The sequence below is a fragment of the Panthera pardus genome, unplaced genomic scaffold, assembly GCF_024362965.1.
Source record: "Panthera pardus isolate Hobbes unplaced genomic scaffold, ASM2436296v1 HiC_scaffold_17, whole genome shotgun sequence".
NCBI classification, from domain to species: Eukaryota; Metazoa; Chordata; class Mammalia; order Carnivora; family Felidae; genus Panthera; species Panthera pardus.
In genome coordinates this window covers 85,097,979-85,114,496 of record NW_026526732.1, presented here as the reverse complement: position 1 = coordinate 85,114,496, position 16,518 = coordinate 85,097,979, and the positions used below count along the sequence as shown (strand labels likewise).

At 41.8% G+C, this 16,518-nt stretch overlaps 1 pseudogene; it reads left to right on the top strand.

Moving 5' to 3' along the window:
• The first annotated feature begins 12,652 nt into the window (after positions 1 to 12,652).
• Positions 12,653 to 13,214, top strand: LOC109248224 (cancer-related nucleoside-triphosphatase-like; annotated as a pseudogene).
• Positions 13,215 to 16,518: the final 3,304 nt, after the last annotated feature.

Here is a 16,518-nt window from a genome sequence, read left to right as displayed (position 1 = left end):
AAAGTTCTCAGGAGATACTGTCAACCATGGCTTCCTGCTGCAAGCCCTCGTATCCTTGCCCTGAATTGCTCATACCTGGTTTGGAATAGGGGCAAGCTAAAATGACCTGTCAAAAAAGAACCTGGAAGAAGTCAGGATAGGCCCAGGACCTGTGCTAAATATTGGCACCTGAACAACCCCACATCTTGGACAGCCTTAGGGGAAGGGCAGCCCATGCCTACAACTCCTTTCAATAAAATCCATCCCAAGTAACTGTCTAATCGGAGCTTAATCCTTTCATGCCAAATTGTATTATCTCCTCCCTGCTTGCCTCTCTGATGTCCAAGAATCCAAAATTATCTTCATTCTAATTTCAAAGAAATTTTGGAGCATATCTACTGGGCATGAGTGAGGGCAGGGATTGAGGGATGGAAAACACTAGAACAGGAAGATTCCAAAATGGCCTCCCTAGATTTGGACAGGCACTGTTTTAGTTTGCTCACACTGCAAAATATTATAGACTGAGGTGGTTTATAAACAACAAGTACCGCGACGCCTGGGTGGCTCAGTCGGTTGGGCAGCCAACTACAGCTCAGGTCATGATCTCACGGTCTGTGAGTTGGAACCCCGTGTAGGGCTCTGTGCTGACAGCTCAGAGCCTGGAGCCTGCTTCCAATTCTGTGTCTGTCTCTGCCCCTTCCCTACTTGCTCTTTGTCTCTCTCTCTCAAAAATAATAAACATTAAAAGAAATTTTTAAACAAGTACTTATTTCTCACAGTTCTGGAGGCTGGAAAGGCCAAGATCATGGCACTGGCAGATTTGATATCCGGTAAGATATTCCTGGTTCGTAGAAAGCCTTCTTTTCACTGTGTCCTTACATGGCTGCATGTCTGAAGGGGCACTCAAGCTTTCTGGGGCCTCTTTTATAAGGACATGAATCACGTTAATGAGGAGGAACTTTCCCAAAGGCCTCACCTCCTAATACCATCACCTTGGGGGTTAGGAATTCAATATGTGAATCTGGTGAGGCATGCAAGCATTCAGACCATAGCAGTTACTACCAGCCAACCAATGATTACACATGTGTGGTCAAACCTGAGCTTATTTGGTGTGCTGCTTCAAGAAAGAAGCAACAGTCCAGAAATACAGAGCCTCTTTATACAGAAGAGTTGTGGAGAGCCTATTATAGGATTTGACTGGGTGATTCTGAGGGCTGTTTAGAGAAGCAGAGGCCAGTTTTGTAAAAACAGGGCAATCTGGTGATTATCCTGATGATTTTTATGTAGGAGGTAGGTTAATGTGGTCTTGATTGAAGAGTGTCATTGTCTCTGTCTGGTTGTACACGTAGTTTGTAGTAAATGGCCTTTCTACATCTTGCTGCATCACAATCGCTGAGTGGTCTTGACTGGTTAAAGTATTCTGCAAGAGTCGTTTATGTTTAGTAGGGAACATTAGAGTTTACCTTCCAGCTGCAAGTTCTTAGGGTGTTTTTTTTTTGGTGGTTTTTTGTTTTTTTACTTTTCCATCTCCCCTTTTGACCAAAGGACATTGGCCAGCCCTCAGGACATTCATCTGCATGGTTTAGATCCACACTATCACCAGAATCCATTGATCACAAGGCTATTTGGAGAACACTGTCTGCATTTGTACTGCAGTTAGTTTCGCATGAGTCTTTTATTACAAGGTGAGATGCTGAATTATTTAAGAACATAATGACTTCACAGTAGCATTTAATAGGGACACCTGTGGATAGGGACACCTGGGTGGCTCAGTTGGTTAAGCATCTTGATTTTGGCTTAGATCATGATCTCATGTGAGTTCATGGGTTCAAGCCCACTGACAGTGTGGAGCCTGCTTGGGTTTCTCTCTCCCTCCTCTCCCTCTCTCTGCTCCTCCCCCGCTTCTGCACATGCATGCATGTGCACACTTGTGCACTCTCTGTTTCAAAATAAATAAGTAAACTAAAAAAAAAAAAAAAAGACTGCACAGGATACATGGGTCAACTAAAATACAGGTAATTACTGGAAACAAAGTGATTATTAGTCCTATTAACAGGTTGCAAAGGAAAGAGCCTAGATTTCAAACCCAGACCATGAAATCAGATCCCCAAATCCACCCTAATGTGTTCTAGAGAGCCAGATAGTCTTTCTTCTAACAACTACTAACTGCTCTACCTAACCAATTGTGTTTTAGGGAGGTGCTACAAGCAGTGTTTTCTATAAAGCAAAGGTCTTAGCTAGCCAAGAAGAAACCAAAGGCCATTTAATCATCCATAACCACCATGAAACTTTAATTTAATCTAGTTTATTGGACCACCAGAGCAGAGGTAGTGTCATTTATGACTTCTCTTAGGTTCAAAGACAAATTTTGTACCAGCTTTTCTTGTTGTATTATTCCTACTATTGAAATTGCAGTGGGAGTCAATTACATCTGGGAGCTCTTCTGAATAGTCCATGCTTCCCTTGTTTCAGGTCTCTCAGTATCTTTCTTAGAGAAACAGTTCCTGTAGGAGTAGATGCTTTAAATATTGCAAACTCTCTAAAAGTTACTCCATACTATTACACAAAATAGGTTTGTGTAATAATCAGGTGAACGCCTGATGTCCACATAAAACGTAGTAACTTACTGTTGCACAAATTGAATAGGAAGCACAAGTATCATTGATCACAATGGGAGCAGGACAATCATTAGTCCCTTAATATGTAAAGATTCCTCAAGTGGAGGCTGGGGAGTCACTGAAGACAACAGACCAATACTGCAAGGATAGCCTTAATATTTGTTTTTATTCTATAATCTTGTTTCATGAGTCAGGCTAAGTATTGGGTTCAATGTTCAATATTGATAGAGCTGAAAACTAAGATTAATACTGTCAGGAAGATTCAAATTCCAGAAGGGACTCGCAGAAGAAAATCTATTTTTTTGAAGTGTTGAAAAGAACAGCTATTAAATTTTGGTTAGTCAAATCTGGTGTAGGATGACAAATCCATTAATCAATTAGATTTAGAACAATATCTATAGCCTGGACACACACACACACACACACACACACACACACAGAAAGAGGTTTGCCTCTCCTCAAGTGGAAGAGAAATATTACAAAGGATTAAGATTAGAAATGTAACTATGAGAAAGAATTATGAAAAATTTCTCTTCACCTCTAGGGGGCACCAAAGTACAATGATAAGTATAGCAAAATAAAAAAAGGAGGGCAGAGATACCAAAAAATTTATCTTGTTTTATTGCCTTGGGTTGAAGCTCTCTACTTCACATCATTGGCTTTATATGAAGTTCTTGGTTTGGTAGTCTTCTTCCAAAGATCAGTTATTCCTGGAGGATATGTAAGAATCCTTTAAGGTTTCTCAATGAAATTCTTTCAACTGAGGCCAGAGATAATTTTTTCCATAATTTTTGGAAGTTTAGTCTCTTTCAAAAAACTAAATCTCCAAGTTTCCAAGCATGCAGAAGCTAGTTAGGTAGGATATTTGGGGAATATTGCTTATACTTACTGATGATAAATTTGGGCACAAAAAAATGAATCCTTTGTAATACTTAGAATTATATGCTTACAGTTATAAATTATTGGATTATTACTTTCCTGAAGTTCCCTGTCATGGCCTTTTCATAAAGGACATTTTGGAACTGCTCTTTAGTACAACAACAGTGAAATGTGTACCCCACATCACCAAAGAAATCAGTTAGATTTCCTTAGGTCCAGAATAACAATCAAGCAATTTACCCTCAGAGCCTTGGCTATCCATCAGGAGTATCCTCAATCTATCCTGTAAGTAAACAATAGCCAGTACATACACCATCACCGGGGGCAATTTCTTTGGTCAATGCTTGCTTCGCATAGTGATAAGCTAAGGTATTTCCTTGGAATTCTGGGCCATTACACTTTGAAGTTAGCTTCCTTCAGTTGACCAAATATACAGATGACAAAATATATATATCTCAGATATATTTAGTCTTCATCCACAGTTCCAGAAAATGCTTCAGAACCATAAAGGGGAAATGGGTGTCTTGTTATTAATGAAGGTGACTTTTGGACCCCATCCAAGGGAGGCCACTGGTTTCCAGGAAGACCAACCATGTGATTGAAGAGTGTGAATTTTCAGTCCTACCCCCTCCACCCCCAGTCTCTGGTGGAGGGAATTGGGGCTAGAGGTTGAATCAGCCAATGGTCAGTGACTTAGCCAATTATGACTATACAATGAAGCCTTCATTAAAACCCAAGTGGACAGCTTTTTTAGTCTTTTTTTTTCCCCCTGAAAGCTTCCATGCCTGGGGAACCAGAAAGCTCCCACATGCTGCTGAACCAGGCCTCATGTTCCATGAGAACAGAAGCTCCTTGGTTAAGAACTTCATCCTATGTATCCTTTCATCTTGCTGTTGATTTGTATTCTTTATCTTATCCTTTAATAAACTGATAAATTTAAGTGTTTCCCTGAGTTCTGTGAGCAACTCTAACAAATTAATCAAACCTAAGGAGGATGTCTTAGGAACCTCCAATCTTTAGCTGGGCTGTCAGAAGCACAGGTAACAGCCTGGGGCTTGCTACCTGCATCTGAAGGGGATAGGGATGGGGACCAGTCTTGTGGGACTGAATCCTTAACCTGTGGAATCTGATGCTATCTCCCAGTAGACAATGTCAGAATTGAGTTTATTGGACATCCTGCTGGTATCCAAGAATTGTGTTGTATGTGGGGGAACCCACCTGATACACACACACACACACACACACACACACACACACACATTGGAATTGGGTCCAGGAACTCTAAAAGAGTCACCAATCTGCAGAATTTTCTTTTTTAAAATCAATGTGTTGATAGTTATTGTCAATCTGTATAATGAACAAAGGTTGGTTTGTTTTTCACTTTAGAAGTACATAACGATTTTATTAAAATTAGCCCAAAAAAACTCAACTTTTATTTTGATTTGTCAGTTTTTTATATTCTAATTTGGCAACCAAAAAAAATTCATAATGTTTGAGTTACTCAAAATTTTAGAATGTGAAGCAAACCTGAATATTCTATTTTTTCCTTTATAAACTAAAAGAGAAAAAAAAAAAGAAAAGGTATCTTAGAAGTTTGATTATTTTGGATTTGGGGGAAATTTTTAAGAAAAAGAAGTTACTTCAACAATAGGAAACATGGATTTAAGGTGCACTTTGAAGATAAAGCAAGCAAGATTTTATGACTTAATGATTTTAAGCAAGTAGCTCCAAAAAAAAAAAAAAAGAAAAGAAAAAAAGCTTTTTTCGGGGCAGGTCATGATCTCCCAGTTTGTGGGCTCAAGCCCAAAATCCAGCTGTCAGCACAGAGCCCACTTGGGATTCTATCTCTCTCCCTCTTTCTCTCTCTCTCCTTCCCTCCATTGCTCTCTTTCAAAATAAATAAACATTAAAAAAAATAGATTATTGCTTTCCTGTGGTTCCCTGGTATGGCCTTTGTGTTGGGGGGCAAAAAAATTTCAAAACATTTGTAAGTAACTGATGCCAGTATTATCAGGAGGCTTCAGTTTCTACTCCGACAAAGTTAACCTTCTAGTTCACTTTCTACGCACGTTGATATTCACTTTCTGAAACATCAACCCTTTGGTGAAATAAAGCTACTGTTTCACTTTTGTGATGAGAATTTTTAAAAATCAGATTTGGAGTGCCTGGGTGACTCAGTCGGTTAGACATCCAACTCTTGATTTCCACTCAGGTCAAGATCTCACCGTCAGAAAGATCGAGGCTCACCTGGGGCTCTGTGCTGTCAGCAGATAATATTTGTAATTTTACATGAAAAAATTGATGTTTTTTTCAAAAACAATTTTTCTACATTGAATTTGATTTTTTTTTTAATGTTTATGTACTAGTTTTTGAGAGAGAGAGAGAATCCACGTGCAAGTGGGGGAGGGGCAGAGACAGAGGGAGAGAGAGAATTCCAAGCAGGTTCCACACTGTCAGTGCAGCTGGAGCTCTCTCTCATAAGCTGTGAGATCATGACCTGAGCCTAAATCAAGAATCTGACTCCCAACTGATTGAGCTACCCAGGGGCCCTCAGGGAAGTCCATTTCTTATTCAGCATCTCTATCACTCTGCCAATCTCTGGCTGACAATAGAACAACATTTTCAACTCCCAGATGACTTGAAAATATAGAAAAAGAATCTTGTAGTGATGATGTGAGTAGCTCCTAATATCAATTCAATACCAGGTTATTGGATTAATCTTGATAATCTCATTTCCCTTGCTGGTGACCTGAGTAGGAAATGGCATATGTCTCAGTTTTTAAATGAGGTAAAGCCTAAGAAGCTTCCAGAATAGGTTTTCTCATTTCTGAAAAGAGACATAAAAATGATTTTGTCCCTCCTCTTCTTCTAGTGGTAGGGACTACATATGATTTGGGAAAGAGCTATAAGCATCTTGCTACCAGCATGAAAATGAAGCCAACACAATATGAAGTGGGAGGGGAGGAATACACAGAAACTGGATCTGATCCCTACTTGGACTTACTGTTATTGGCAATGTTTCGTCTCTACTGGTTTTTATCTATCATGGGGTTTTCCCCCAGATTTTTTGAGGTATTATAGAAAATAAAAGTTGCATTTATTTATCTGTACAATTTGATACTGTTTGCTATTCAATAGATAGTTACTGATTCCATCCTATAAGGGCACTTTGCAGAACACTGGAACCCACAGGTGGTTCCTGCAATTGAAGGACCTTATACTCTAGCAGATAACCTTAAAAAGCATCTGGAAATGTCATTTTTTATTGAGATATAATTAGCATATCAGTTTCAGGTGTCTAACATAATTCAATATTTGTATTGCTTAAGGAAAAAAAAAAAAGGGTTGCCTAGGTGGCTCAGTCGGTTAAAGGCCTGACTCTTGGTTTCAGCTCAGGTCAGGATCTCACAGTTCATGGATTCAAGCCTCACATCAGGCTCCATGCTGATGGTGTGGAGTCTGCTTGGGATTCTCCCTCTCCCTCTCTCTCTCTGCCCCTCCCCTGCTCAGTCTCTCTCTCAAAATAAATAAACTTAAAAAAAAAAAATCCAACCAAGTAAATAGCTTCTGAATAAGACATATAATTCTCTTAAAGTACCTGGGAGGGAGATGGGCCATGTTCATTCAGAACCATGATTTTTAAGTTGCCCCTTCTGCAAGAATTGGCAACCTGATGAAGGATAAAGTAGTCTAAATTCTGTGTTTGGGAATCTATGGTCACGATATAATATATGCACTTCTGTCCTAGTCTCACCACTTCCACTTCCTAACCTGTAAAAGTGGAAATAATAACTGTATCTTCCTCACAGGTTGTTATAAATTACTTAAAAAGACCACAATTTGTCATATTAGCTGTTTGATACTACAGAGGTAATCCTCATACAGGTGCATCCAGTGCTGGGGAACATGAATCTCTCTGAACTATACCTAATGTTGGTGAGCAACGTGCTTTTCATACTCCCACAGTTTTGGTAACATTAATTATCAGGAAAACAATGGAATTCATAGATGGCCACTGTTGGAATCCTGCTTCCTCCATGCTCAGCCACAATGACATCAAACCTCCTGACCACAGGTTGGCGCTAGGCACTGCTGGGACTCTGTTGCCCTACCCGGATTTGAGGGAGCCAATGGGCAAGCGCTCCTGGAGTGGGCGGAGCCTGCGAAGGGACCAACCGGGCTGTAGACAGACTGCGAGCAGTCTCGTCCCGCCTCCCGGCCACGTGGGATTTTCTCTTCCTGCGGATAGCGGCCCAGGCACGAGCAATGGCGCCGTACCTGATGACGACCCAGTATAGATCGCACAGCCAAGGAGCCAGCAGTAAGTGTTCCCATTACGCGAACTGGCTCCTTTTGCACACTCGACGGGACTGGTGCAGGTTTAAGCACTTTCTGAAACCATCAGTGCTTCACGTGGAAGCACGTCGGCTAGAAAAGATTTTCGGTGAGTACACGCAAATCTTTGCCACAGGGCCCCACCTTGGTCTCCGGTAACCACATTGAACCACCCACCGCAGACCTAAGGCAGTGGCTAGTGTATCCCAGTGACCTTCCCCCCCTCCACCCCCCCGCAAACTCCTGGTGTGGGCCCCCCCTCCCCCCCCCCCCCCCCACCCCCCCCGCTAATCCCTTGGGAACCCTCCATTCTCCACAGGTCCAAGTAGAACCCTCCTCCCAAGGTTCGAACAGGAGTTCAAAGTCCTGCTCCGGATGGGAGAGCCCGACTCCGAGGGCAAAGTTGAAATCTTTATCATGGGGAAGCGCCGATACCGGAAGCGTGCCAAAAGCCTGCTTCGCATTTTGGCCGCGAAGCCAGAAAGGAAACTGTATGGAGGTGAGGAGCATCCTGTGCCGAGGCACGGGGTGCCGCGGACCTGGGCTGTGCCACGGGAATTTTCACTTCTGCCACTCCCCTCCCACAAGCCTGGGACTCCTTTCACATCCTGGGACGCTAGGATTCCTAGGTTTCTAGGGGAATCACAGAAACCCTAGAATACGGCACTGTGGGAGACAGCTGGCAAACCCAGGGAAGGAAGAACCATAAGGAACTCCTACCCTAGTCCCTTCCCACCTGTCTTTTCAGAAGTTGGGGAGGAATCCATCTGGACCCCACTTTCTGAGATAAAACTGGAGCCTGGGAAGTCCTGTCCTCAGGGATTCTCAGACTTCAAATGAACCCAAGAGCACTGTAGAAATGCGGGTTGATGGGGCGCCTGGGTGGCTTGGTCGGTTAAGTGTCCGACTTCGGCTCAGGTCATGATATCACGTCCGTGAGTTCGAGCCCCGCGTCGGGCTCTGTGCTGACAGCTCAGAGCCTGGAGCCTGTTTCAGATTCTGTGACTCCCTCTCTCTCTGCCCCTCCCCTGTTCATGCTCTGTCTCTCTCTGTCTCAAAAATAAATAAACGTTTAAAAAAAAAAAAAATACGGGTTGTTCACCACCACTTCCCCCAACCCCACCTAGGAGACCCCACTTAGGAGTTCGGCATATTGGCAAACCAAAACCTCTTTGTTCTCAGTCTCCTTAACTATAAAATGGGTCTAGTTGTTGTAACCTACATATAGGTTTTTCCCAAGGATTGAAATGAATGAATACAACAAAGCACTTAGAATACATAGAAAATACTTGATAAATATGAGCTGTCATTATTTTGTTGGGTGTTCTGGGTGATTCTAACATAGGTGGCCTGCTCTAAGGTGACCAATAAGGTAGACTCAGCAGTGTTTTCTGTGGAGTCACTTTCCCTGTTTCCTTTGTGTTCTCCTGGACAGTATACTTGCTCAATTCCATGCTTTTCTTACAGGCATAATGATGCTCAGCCTTAAGAAGTCTGTTAAAAGAGAGGATGTTCATTCCAGTGCTTCCCTCTCCACTGCAGTGATGACCAGCCTGGATGAAGCCATGCAGTCACTGGAAATAGGTTCGGAGACTGTCCAGGAACCTGTTACCAAAACAGTGTGATCTTTGTGATCAGGACCTTACTGCAGGGGAGGGTGGTCTGAGTCAGGAGACTTACCCTCAGAGGCACAGTCTAACTCTGCCTTTGCTCCTGTGACTAAGGGGAAACTAGTGTCAGTGCTCTACCCACCTTTCTCCTGCGTAGATGCTTGTTTAAAGGTTCAAACATGTTGTAATTTAAAAAAAAAAAAAAAAAAAAAACATTTATAGATACATACATAGATATACATTAGTATTGTCAAAGAAAGTAATCTTGGTTTGCTTGCTCCAAGATGGGAAAAGAATTACAAATGGCTGATTCTAACTTTCCATAGTGTTTTGTATTAGGTGAGTGTGGCTAGAATCTTTAATGTTCCAGGGCACTTTTGTAGATTGGAAAGAACATTACTGTTTATTCTTTCATTGATGCTAATTTAAAAAATAAAATGTTTCATTGATATTAAACAAGATTTAGAAATCAGTTCTTAAGTGTTGAAACATTGATGACAAACTTATTCCATTCTTCTTGGCTTTTAGTGAAAAAGAAGCCTTATTTTCCTTTGTCATGTCTTTTTTAATAGCTTAAAAAGCAAAACACATTAGTACAGAATTTATTATGACTAGAACAAAAGCATCTATAAGTGTTCATTATTCCTGTAATTCCAAATAGGATAGGTTTCCTGGATTAAATCATTTTATTAGTTACTTTACTTTCTCAGTATTATCATAAATAAAAGGAAAAGGATTCCATCTTAGCCTGAATTTGCATATCCTGGGTTCACTGACCAATTACCTCTGGATCAGATCCCAAGAATACCATTTATGGAGCATTTGGTGTAGGTCAGGTTCTGTTTAGTGCTTTATATACATTATTTGACTGGATCTTCATAATAATCCTATGAAAATAGATATGATTATACCCATTTTACAGATGTGGAAAGAGCAGGGTGAGAACATCAAATAATGGGTTGTCCTGCTTATTTATCACTTTTCATGTTGATATATTTTCACACTACACTATAAACTCCTTATGGCATTATAGGGATGATTCCGTTTTCTTTTACCCCTGAGGCCCTAGGCAAATAGTTAAATACTGGATTATTAACTTAGTTACAGTGATTGTCTTCATTTACTAACCAGTCAGCCCTAGTTAATGCAAATAGTGGTGTTAATAAAAACCAGGTGTACAATGTGACCACTTGACCATGTATGAATCCCTGTATATGCTATACAACATCAAAAGTCGTTAAGTTTCATAATAATGTAATCAGGAAAAATTATTGTTTTTCCCCATTTCCCTTAGTGGTAACATGGTACTCCAGATTCAGCCTACAGAATTGAGGAAGCTTCTGGCTGGGTTTAAAAATGTCTCTTGCAGTAGGTACTTAGGGCCCACCCAGGCAGCCCTGTAGGAAGTAGCCAGGGTCAGCCACTAGCCCAAAGGCACAGGGTGAGTAAATTGGAGGTTCCAGGAAAGCTCCTCTGGCTCTAGGTCATGTCACAAGACCCTAGGAGAGAGGGCCTGGCTTTACCTCAGGGCCTCAGCAATGGGCTACAATTTGCAAGGGTAAGGCCTTGAAGACCTTCCCAGGCAGAAATGTGGAAAGTTTGTTTATAAACTTACATATCTTTCAGCTTGGTCATAATCATATACACTCTTAGGAATTCAAATTTGAGGTAGACTAGGGCAGCATTCAGGTGCTTTGGAACCTCAGACATCTGTGGATCTCAAAGACTGGCCCCCTGCCACAGGGGGTGTTCTTTCTGCTCTGCCATGTGGTCTTTGTCAGTGACCTCAGGGTTCTGACCCCACTGACTCTAGGAGTGGTAGGGTTCCATTTACAGGTGCAAGCCCACCCTCTCTCTCAGACTCCCCTCACTTCCCCTCCCCCCTCACCCTCCTCTACCTCACTCCTGGGAGTACCTGAGAGATGCAGAGAAAGCAGCTTCCTGCCAGAGCTGCCTGGGCCCCTTTTTATAGTCCATATTCACCTGCTATAGCCTTGGGACTTCAGGTTTCTTGTTTCTCTCCTTAAATGATACAGGCTTTGCTTGATAAGTATTTTTGTCATTCTGTTGTCTTTGTCATTTATTGACCTGGTCTATTTTTTTTTAACTTTTGTTTATTTTGAGAGAGAACAAGTGAAAGAAGGGGAGGGATGGAGAGAGGGAGAAAGAGAATCCCAAGCAGGCTCTACACTGGTATTGCAGAGCCCAGTTCAGGGCTTGAACCCATGAACTGTGATATCATGACCTGAGTTGAAACGAAGAGTCGGATGCTCAACTGACTGAGCCACCCAAGTGCCCCAACCTGGTCTATGAATAGTTCACAACTTCTCTATCGCATTTATATGGTAGCTGTTTTCTTAGAACATTTAATCCATTAGTATTGTGAGGCACCATTGGACCATCTCTCTGTTTTGTTCTTTTGCATGTGATCATCATTGTTGCTCATTCTTCCTATTCTTGGTATACTTACAACTTTTTCACATTCCTTTGGCCTAGTCACAGTTTACTAAATCCACCCTTCTCTCTATAGAGAAAATGTGCATACTTATATTTGATAGCCATTATCTATACTTAATCGAAGAAATAATACCCAGATATTCATCCTCCTACAATAATTACAGATTAAACATATCCATTTATGTTTCTTATTTATGAATTACAATTATCTTTAAATTTGTACATTAACTTACCACTTAGGTCATGACTAAGAGTGAGGGACTGTAAGGACCAAAAACTTTTCCCTTACCTTCTAGTTTCTTTCTAGTCACTAAAGTGACATAAGACAGATTAACAGGAGAAAAACGAATTTCATATGTATGAAATCCCCAAAGACATGAAACACAAAGACAGGCAGTGGAAGCTTATATGCCATCTTGAGCTAAGGAGAAAGGGGTAGGGGTCTCAAGCGTCAAACGGGAGGAAGATGAGGCACCTAAGTGGCTCAGTCAGTTGAGCATCCGACTTCAGCTCAGGTCATGATCTCACAGTTTGGGAGTTCAAGCCCCGCATCAGGCTCTGTGCTGACAGCCTATTTCTCAGGTTTAATGTCTTTTTTTTTTTTTTTTAATCTCTTTACTGGACTCTAATGTGGCTTTAAATGTAAAATTAGATATGTCTGTCATTCTCCCTGGAACCTCCAGCTTGGGGACATTTTTCTTTTTCCTAAAATATGTCCTTTAAAAGTTCCATTCGGGGACCCTGACCATGGCCCTGACCCCGACCCTCCTAGGTATGGCCCGGCACGTATTCCTCACAGGGTCCCCAGGAGTTGGAAAAACAGCGTTGGTCCAGAAAGCCAGTAAGATTTTAAAATCCTCTGGTGTGCCTGTCAATGGATTTACGCAAAAGTCAGACAGGGAGGAAATAGGATTCAACGTTGTCACATCATCCTGCACGCAGGAAGTTTGGTCTAGAATTGGGTCAGAGCCTCTGCCTGGAAAAGCCAGTGCCGAGCTCGGCAGTACGTGGTGTATCGGACTCCCTCGGAGCAGTCGCCACTTCCGGTCTTGAGAACGGGGATCCCAGCAGAGGCCCAGGGCAGAGGGTGTGTGTCATGGATGAGACTGGGAAAGTGGAGCTGCTCAGTCAGCCTTTCATCCAGGCTGTTCGTCAGACGTTGTCCACCCCAGGAGTGTGTAGTTCTGGGCACAATCCCACAACTAAAGGAAAGCCGCTGGCCTTCGTGGAAGAGCTGAGAAACAGGTACGATGTTCGGGTGTTCAGCGTCACCAAAGAAAACAGAAACCACCTTTCACCAGATACTGTGACGTGTGTGCAGAGTGGCAGGAAGTGAAGACGGTTTGCGGCCCTGCCTTGTGCACTTGAAGAGATGTGCGGGTTCACGCGTAACCTCATCAGTGCCCCGCCAAAGATGTAGGCGTTGGTGCTTAGGAAGCCTTGTGGGCTTTTCCAGAGAAAGCCTGACAGCTGTCCTCCATAAAATGTTTAAAAGATCACTTGGCCTTAATACTCGATTGACGCTCCAAGATTAACACTCTACTGTGGCTTATTTATGCTGAGGGGTTTGTTTATTTCCTCTTGCAGTTGTGCATATGATTTTGGTAAGTTATGAAATGAGAAATGGCTTTCAGAGTATTAGATGGAACTCACCACCATTGAAGTTTATAAATGTGTTCTGGGGAAGGAGGAGAAGAGTGGTCCCCACCTAATTCGTCTTGCATGTCATGAAAATTAAATACCTCCAGGTGCAGCTGCAGCTTAAAGGAATACCAGTTAGTTGGTTTTTAAAAATAGTTCAGAAAAAAAGCCGGTTTAGTTCCTCCCCACCCATCTCATTTTTTATTTGTTTGCTTATTGCTTAATAAAAATAAATGTGGTGGTTGTAAATAAATAAATATTCCATTCATGAGGGTAAACTCTTATTTTCCTCCCAGAAAAGACCTTCATTCCACCTGTGTTCTTAAAAGGAGAGTTTTGCTAGATAAACAGTCTTCAGTTGACTATTATTCTCTCTCAGCCCTTTAAAGTTCTTACAGGGTCTGGCTGCCATTACTAAGATTTCTGCCTGGTCTAGGGTCACCTGGGTGACTCAGTCAGTTAAGCCTCCAACTCTTGGTTTCGGCTCAGGTCATGATCTTGAATTTCACAGGTTGGAGCCCACATGGGACTCTGCACTGAGAGTGCAGAGCCTGCTTTGGATTCTCTCTCTCCCTCTCTCTCTCTGTGCCACGCATTCCCTCACCCCCTCACGCTCTCTCGCTCTCAAAATCAACAAACTTATAAAAAAAAGAAAAAAAAGATTTCTGCCTCATCTAATTGTTTTTCTCCTGAAAAGGCTTTATTATGCACAGAGGTGGGAAGGGACTCAGGACTCAGTCCTTGGCAGCCACTTTCCTCATGGCAGCCAGGACAGTACTCAGCTCCCCTCTCTTCCTCTTGGCAGATGTGTGTCTCCACCTTTTTCTTGAACCTCTGGGCCTGCTTCCCCTTAGCTCCATGGTGAGCCAATTGTATGTGGCAAAGCTGCACACCTCCCAGATCGTGTCCCAAGTACTTGATGCGTTTGGTGAGGCCCCCAAGGTAGTGGTAGCTGTCCTCAGCTAGCTTCATGTTTCAGTCACTGTGTCCCTTGTTGAGGGTCACAGCAGCCATGGGGTAGCGCAGAGCCCCATGCTTCCTGGAAAGGTGGTCTAATTTTTTTTAATACCTGTGGTGCTTGTCAATATTTACCCCTCTTCATACTAGATTTTATCAGTATCTTCTTTGTTTCTTGGTAAGGCTTGCAAGAATTCTTCCTACTAATTTTTTTAAATAAACTTAATTTTTTAGAATAGCTTTAGATTTACAGAAAAATCTTGAAAATAATACAAAGAATACCCATTTACCCCACACCCAGTTTCCCCTATTTACATCTTATATTAATATGATACATTTTATTGTAATTGTTGAAAACAAGACAACAGGCCCAAAATGGAGTAGCTTATGCTAAGCACCACATCACCAAACCCATCAAACTGAAACTAAATTTAATTACAGTTTCAGCTCTCCCAGAAATGGAGTCTTAAATCAATTAGTCAGGAATCGCCTGGTCAGCACTAGTTAAATAATGATAGACACCTGTCATCCCCTAAAGGATTAACTTTGTAATAACCAACTTGTTTTTTTGCCTAGTATAACTTCCTTGTTCCTCTTCCCTTTTGCCTATAAAAGTCTTTCATTTTGTACAGCTCCTTAGAGCTCCTTTTTATCTGCTAGATTGGATACTGCCTTATTCGAATCGATTTTTACTTAAATAACTATTAAAATTTTAATACGCTTTTTATTTTTTAACACAATTGATGAACCAATATTGATATACTATTATTAACTGAAGTCCATACCTCATTCTGATCACCTTAGTTTTTACCTAGTGTCCTTTATCTGTTCCAGGATCCCACATTACATTTAGGTATCATCTCACCTTAGGCTCCTCTTGGCTGTTAAAGCTTTTCATACTTTCCTTGCTTTAATTACCTTGACAATTTTGAGGAGTACTGGTCAGCTATCTTATTAGATGCCCCTTTATTGTAATTTGTCTGATTTTTTTTCTCAAAATTAGATTGGAGTTAATGGGTTTGGGGGAAGACCACAGAGGTAGCCTCCCACTTCATCACATTATATCAAAAGTACATAATATGAAATGACTTCACTTTTGACATTGACCTTGATCATCTAGCTGAGGTAGTCTTTGACAGGCTTCTCCACCAGAAAATCACACACACACCACTTCCCCTACTGTACCCTTGTAAAGAAGTCACCATGTGCAGTTCACAGCTAAAGACAAAGGAGGGGTCCCTGGTGGCTCAGTCAGTTGACTGTCCAACTCTTGATTTCGGCTCAGGTTATGATCTCACGGTTGTGGGTTCAAGCCCCACATCAGGATCTGCACTGACAGCACTGTCTCCCTCTCTCTCTGCCCCTCCCCTGCTCACTCTCTCTCTCTCTCTTTCCCTCTCTCTCAAAACAAATAAACATTAAAAAAAAAAAAACAGAGCAAGAAGTTAGGCTCGACTTCCTCAAGGGCATAGTATCTATATAAACTATTTGGAATTCTGCATACATTTGTCTATTCTTCCTCATTTATTTATTCAATCATTTATTTGCATCAGTATGGATTCACACCTTACTATCTTTTTTAAAAACCAGCTTTTGGGGGCGCCTGGGTGGCTCAGTCAGTTAAGCGGCCAACTTCGGCTCAGGTCATGATCTCGCGGTCCGTGAGTTCGAGCCCCGTGTCGGGCTCTGTGCTGACAGCTCAGAGCCTGGAGCCTGTTTCAGATTCTGTGTCTCCCTCTCTCTGACCCTCCCCTGTTCATGCTCTGTCTCTCTCTGTCTCAAAAATAAATAAAAGTTAAAAAAAAAATTATAAACCAGCTTTTTGTTTTGTTATTCCTATTTTGTTTGTGTTTCATACTCCTTTGGTTTCTGCCTTAACCTTTTTTTTTTTTTTTTGCTTTGTTTCCTTAAGATTATTATTTTTTCTCATTTTTAGAGTTGAATGTTTACCTCATTTGTTTTCATTCTTTCTGACAGTACCTTCTTACTGCAGTACAAGGAGGGATCCACAACTTTCCCCCCCACCCCACCTCCATCCACTC